This window comes from Theropithecus gelada, chromosome 8 (genome assembly GCF_003255815.1).
Source record: "Theropithecus gelada isolate Dixy chromosome 8, Tgel_1.0, whole genome shotgun sequence".
Classification (NCBI taxonomy): Eukaryota; Metazoa; Chordata; class Mammalia; order Primates; family Cercopithecidae; genus Theropithecus; species Theropithecus gelada.
The window spans coordinates 130,392,486-130,398,947 of NC_037676.1; the positions used below are offsets into that span (position 1 = coordinate 130,392,486).

The following is a 6,462-nucleotide window of genomic DNA, read 5'->3' on the forward strand; positions in this document are numbered from 1 at the left end:
AAGATGTAGAGTTCCTGGCACACGATAGAATCTCATTAAGTGGTCACATTGCCATTGTCTGTACTCGACCAGGAATTGGCACACTATGGCCCACAGCCTGTTTTTGTAAATAAAGTTTTATTGGAACATAGCAATGTCCATTTCTTTACATATTGTCTGTGGCTGCTTTCCTGCTGTAGTGGGAGAGTGGAATCGTGAGGCAGACCTGTGCCCTGCTGAGCCTAAAATATATACTGTCTGGCTCTTTACAGCAAAACTTTGTGGTTTCTGCTCTGAATGTCAGGGTGACCCTGTTTGAGGATGATCACGGATTTCATTTTCCCTTGTTTGTTAGTGTTGCGGTCAGTCACAGGTGAAAACAAGGAACCAGCTTGAGGTATGCATTCTTGATGCTCTTTCTAAGATATTTATGTAGGCTTTTCTTTTCCATTCCAATTCCACCACACTCTTTCGGCATGGTCAGAACTGGCTTCTTTGTGCCCTCCAGATCTCATATGTAAGATGGTGTTACTTTCATTTCTATGTAAAAAGAAACTCAACCCACCTGTCGATTGCTGGTATATTCATTAGGGATTAACCATGAGTCCTGCAACAAGTAGGCTCAGGGCACAGAGGACATGAGTTAAGATAAAAAAGAAAACCAACCAGGTGCAACTGTGCTTTGTAATATTATAGAATAGAATGCTGGTGGGGTACAGGAAGGAGTCCACTGTGTTTGTGGGGCACAGGGTACATAAGATTCTGATTTACTTTTCCATCATGGTGAATGGCATGATCTTAGACACCTTAGTTAGCTTTATTCAAACTCAGTTTTCCAATCTGTAAAATGGCAACATTCACTATATGTTGTCAATCTCTTTGATGGACAGCGGTGAAGGAGAGCTTTCTGGAATGAGTGAACATGTGTCAGATGCTCTAAGGTCCTCATTAGAAGGGTGCCCTGTCCCCTGTACCAGCTGAGCAAGGCGGGTGGGCCACCATCCTGCTACCATTTTATAGTCAGTGGATCTTTTTTTTCTTTTTCTCTTTCTCTCCAGAAGGACAGAATAATGGGCTCCAGATTCGCAAGCCCCACCAAGAGGATCACCCCAGGAACCCTTGGAGGCTGAGGAGTTCACTGAGGCTAGTGCATCTCGAGACTCAGGATGAAGACCCAACTTGGGGCTGTCAAAGGTGCAACCTGCCAGCTGAGACCTCCAAGGGTCGAGCCCGGGCCCCTTTGCCTTGTTCATGGCTTAGGCCAGTGCTTAGCATATAGTAAACAACTTGTAAATGTTTATGAGAGGATGTGTGGGGGGTCATCCCTTCGGAATGGCACACTGTCCATTATCATTGTCCTCAGAGGCTCCAGCCTCAGGTGCTTCTTAAACTTCGATGGGAATGATGGCAGCAGGTGGGTCCAGGGCTCAGCACGAGAGCTCACAGCAGGCTGTGCTCCACCCCACACAGGCCCCCAGTCTTGCCATGTTTCCTCTGCCTCACCAGGCTGGCATAGAAACTGCTTCCAACTGAAGCCAGCCAACCTGCCTGCCCCTAACCACACCTGCAACTCTAGGGTCACCGTTAGTCTAGATTAGGGGCCCTTAAACTGTAGCCTTTGCCAGGCATGGTGGCTCACGCCTGTAATCCCAGAACTTTAGGAGGCCGAGGCGGGTGGATCACTTGAGGTAGGAATTTCGAGACCAGCCTGGCCAACATGGCGAAACCCCGTCTCTACTAAAAATACAAAAATTCGCCAGACATGGTAGCGCACACCTGTAATCCCACCTACTTGGAAGACTGAGGCAAGAGAATCGCTTGAACCTAGGAGGTGGAGGTTGCAGGGAGCTGAGATCACACCACTGAACTCCAGCCTGGGCGACAGAGTGAGACTCCCTCTCAAAACAAACAAACAAACAAACAAACACTACAGCCTTTGGGCTAAATCTGGTCAGTGTTCTGTGCTTGTAAGAACTCTGAGTGAAGAACAATTTTTATGTCTCTCTAAAGGGTTGAAGAATACAAAAAGAATATTCAACAGAGACCATCTGGCTAGCAAAGCCTAAAATATTGACCCTCTGGTCCTTTACAGAAAAGGTGTGCCGGTCGCTGGACTGGGCAGTGCCGACCACACCCCGGGCTCCCTGTGAAAATTTCACCCACACAGACTCATCTCCTTTCTATTATCAACACTGAGGCAGGTGAGATTATCATTCCTTGTAAACATGGAGAAACTAAGGCACGGAGAGGTTTAACTCATTTGCCTGAGAATCTATTAAGTAACAGAGCCAGGGTTCCAACCCAGGCAGTCCAGCTTCAGAGTCCATACCTCCTAGCTGCACTCTGGGCCATCAGCATAGGGATGAGCTTCAGACAAGAACTCCCCTCTTAGCTTCTGCCCTCTCCTGCCCCACAGCCAGTGGACAGGCATTTTGCACCCCAGCCTGCCCCAGCCAGCTCCTCCTCAGAGATTTCCTGCAGGGACTTAGACGGGGCTCTGGGACCACCCTCCTTTTCTGCCCCACCCGGCACCTGGAACTCTGCTTGATCCTGCTCCCTCTAAGGCTGGACACGTCTCCATGAGCCAGGCCTGAAGTTGTTCCCCTCTCTGGACCTCAGGACCTCCCTTCCTAGGAGCAGTTCCTGTATCCCCTATCCTCTCTGCCTTCCCCGCTTCCCACCATGTCCTTCCAATAAGGGGCTGGATTTGTAGTGTGCAGCCTTGGGAACAGGGTTGGGCTCAGGGGTTGGGAGCAGAGGCCCAGGGCTCTGACTGACCCTCTGTCATCCCCAGGAGGAGAAGCTGCTGTATTTAGAGTGTCACAAAGAATAGTGTTGGAGGCTTCAGAAACCACGGGAGATTCTGAACTTCTAGGCTGAACAGATGGGATGGTGCCTCTGTGATCAACAGGCCTGGCAGAGGGATGCAGGAGGGGGTGAGAATGGAAAGACAGCTGCCAAGGGGAACAGAGAGCTTTTCAAGTCACCGTTGTCCCCTCCCCACCTCACCATCAGGGCTAAGACTAAACCTAACCATCCCGTTGCAGCCCCTCAGCCCTGGGGATGGAGATTAGTGTGCATAGAATGAAGGTATAGAGGCCATGTTCTGGCTGTGTGACCTTGCACAGGTTGCATAACACTCTGTGCCTCACTTTACTCATTTTTAAAATGATGAAGATGATAACTACCTGGCAGGGTCTTATATTAGAGATAATACGGTTCCCAGCACTTTGTAAGCACTCGGTGTGAAATTGTCTTCTGCTGCTCCCCTTCATCAGTCCACCCCTCCTCTGCAGAGGTTTCCTCCATGCTGAGCAAGCTGGCAGTAACTAAGGCCCTGCTGGGCGCATCCCTAGTGCCTTCTGCCCAGGCCTCGGGACCCCCAGGGATCCTGGCCCCTGTGGACAGGGACTTTTGTGCTCTCCTTCACTGTTACCAGCAAGAGTGAGTCCTGCACTGAATTTCCATGGGATCATTATTTGCTAACATTTGTGCGTGAGTTACTGTCTAGAAAGCAGCTTTTCTGGCCTTTTCCCATTAATTTCACGAAAGTTATCTTCCTTTGCCCTTACTGCAGTCCTGTGAGAGGTTCATTACCCCATTTTACAAACAACTAATGCTTTGAGATGAAGTGACTCCCCTGGGGTCGCCTAGCTAAGCAGTGGAGAGTGGGTCTCCCACCCGGCCCTCTCACTGTGACTCCTGTTCTCTGCGTCATTGCATATGGCGACATGTGGGTCACGTTTTCACACATCCCTAGCTGATATGGAATGGTGAGCTTCTCCTGGGTCTTCCGAGGAAGGATGCTTTCAGGGGTGTTTTGGAATGAAGGCAGTGGAGGCCAAGAGACCTCTAGGTCAAAGCCAGGCAGGAGGGTCCTCTCAGGGACCCAGCCAACAAGTTGCATTTCTCCCTCAGAGGCTTGAAGAGGCAGAACACCCGAGAGGAGTCTGGGGCCACCACCCAGCGTCACTGGGAAAACGGCAGCAGGAAATGTCCTCTCACCTGCGTGCTCCACCTCTGTCCACGCCTTCCCTCCTTCTGGAAGCCTTGCCTGACCACTGGCCTGCCCCTTCTATGGGAATCGCTGCTGACCTTGCAGCTCACTGTAGACTTATATGTATGCAGAAATATAATTTTAATTACTTTTGTATTGCTCCAAGAGTGATACCGAATCACAACAGAAAATTTAAATAAACAAACTAGCCAAATTAATACAAGCAATCACCCCAGTCAAATACACCCAGCTCACATTTTGATGTAAAATCTTCCAGTACATTTGCTATGTACATATATATTTTTAGGAAGGAGATTATATTTTACATGCTGTTTTCTAAAACGTTCTTTTAAAACTGTGTCATAAACATTTTTCCTTATAATTAGATCGTCTTCTACAACAAAATTTGCTAATGAATTTTTTTTTTTAATCATGGTCACTGTTGTGTTATGTACATCTTAGTTTAGCATCCTCAGTTACATTGTAAGCATTTTAAGGACTCAGTTTCCCCAGCCAGCCTCAGGATGGGTTTGTTCATTGATTGATGGCTGTGTGGGGTGGAGGAGGGAAGTAGAAAGTGAGTGAGATTTGGGTAAGCAAACCTGGGTTTAAATGCTGAGTTTGCAAATTCCATAAATTCTGCTTCCTTCCCTTCCTCCCTCCTTCCCTCCCTCCCTCCCTCCCTTCCTTCCTTCCTTCTTCCATCCTTCCTTCCTCACTCCCTCCATTCCTCCCTCCCTTCCTTCCCTCCTTGCTGAAACAAATGCCTTGTTAGATATTTTATATACTCGTAAATATGCACTCATTTAAATATCATGTGGGCACCTCCTCTGAGTGGCCCTGAGCTTGGTTCTGGGGATGTGGCACCGCACAAGAGAAACCAGGTCTCTGCTCTCATGGAGCTTGATGCATCCAGTTGGGGGCACAGACCCAAATCAAGCCAACAGACAAAACCTAAGCAGGCCACTAACTTGTGTTGGAGTACAACATCCACATGGACGGGAATGAGAATTACAGGGGACCACACTTGAACTGGGGTCTGGCAAAGCCCTCTCTGGGGAGGTGACAGTCAAGCCCAGACCTAAAGAAGCCTGCTGCAGGGAGGATGGAAAAGACGTTCTGACAAAGCCCTTGAGATCGGGAAGGCTTTGGCTTAGATGAGGAACTTCAGTTGGTCATCCCCTCTCTCATCCATTCTATTGAAACCACCTTTGCAAAAAGTATATCAGTGAGAAAATTATTTGCAAACATTTTTCAAAAGGTATATCAGTGAGAAAATTATAACAGCAAGCTAAGCTAACCCAACCTCCATCTTCCCTTTCCCTTAATTATTCCTGGGCTATTGGGTCAAGCTAACTTTAGAAGATATTTAGGCTACAGTTTAAATGATAATAGGCCTTGCCCAAAACTCAACCACTTTTGTAAAGCTAATAGGGGACCATCAGGGTGTGGGGAGAAGAGCCTGAATCCTACTAAGGTGCAGACATTATTCTGGAGGTTATAAGATATGCAACTTTCCCAATACAACACTACTATTATAGATAGGCCTTTTGAGATATCTTTCCAGGTTTTTTGCATATCTGACACCCATGGCTCCACCTGGACCTGATGGCTCCACCCAGAAGCAATTCAGCCCCACAGGAGGACAGCTTCAACCCATTACCATTTCCTCTCTGCCCCAACCAATCAGCAGCAAGCACCTGTTACCTGTCCACCCCGACCCCTTCCCCCAAACTGCCTTTGAAAAATCCCTAACCTATGAGCTTTGAACAAGATGATATGAGTACGAACTCCATCTCCCATGTGGCGTGGCTGGCCTCGTGTCTATTAAATTCTTTCTCTACTACAATGCTATGGTCTTTCTTTATGCAGTGGGCAGGAATAACCCCTTGGGTGGTAACAAATTTGGGGTCTCATGTGGGATTGTACTCTTGGCTACCTGTGCATGGTTCGGTAGCCCCTCGCTGGCAACGGACCTGGAGGCCAGCCCAAGCGGCTGCCTAGTTCTCCTGGCAGAGAGATGGGGGCTGACTCTGGCACCATCTCTAGCGGCGGGACACTGCTGACCACGGTGCATGGATGCAGTGGGCAGGAAGAATCCCTTGGGCAGTCACGCTATCTATCCAGTCCATCTGTCAAATGTATCCAGACTATGACCTCCTCTCATTTCTTGGTCAAAGCCACCATCATTCCTGCCTGGAATTTTTGCAACAGCCCCTGGGTTGGTCTCCCAGCTTCTGCCTTTGCCTCTCAATCTGTCCTCAAAACAGCAGCCTGGGTGATCCTTTGAAATGGCAGCCAGAGCACATAAGCCCATTTACTTCAAAACCCTCAAAGGGTTCCATCTAATTTGGAGTAAAAGCCACAGGCCTCACCATGGCCTGCGAGGCCCATGGGATGCAGCCCTGTGACGTCTCTGATCACGTCCTCTTCCTTCCCATCTCATTTCACCCTGGCATCCTGGCCCCTTTGTCATAACTCAGACC

The 6,462-nt window shown here is 48.6% G+C and overlaps 1 long non-coding RNA gene across 1 annotated transcript; it reads left to right on the forward strand.

Moving 5' to 3' along the window:
* Nucleotides 1-4,742: 4,742 nt before the first annotated feature.
* On the forward strand, nucleotides 4,743-5,822 carry LOC112629989. The gene is made up of 2 exons (XR_003120789.1): nucleotides 4,743-5,196; nucleotides 5,238-5,822. It is a non-coding gene; the product is annotated as an uncharacterized LOC112629989 (long non-coding RNA).
* Nucleotides 5,823-6,462: the final 640 nt, after the last annotated feature.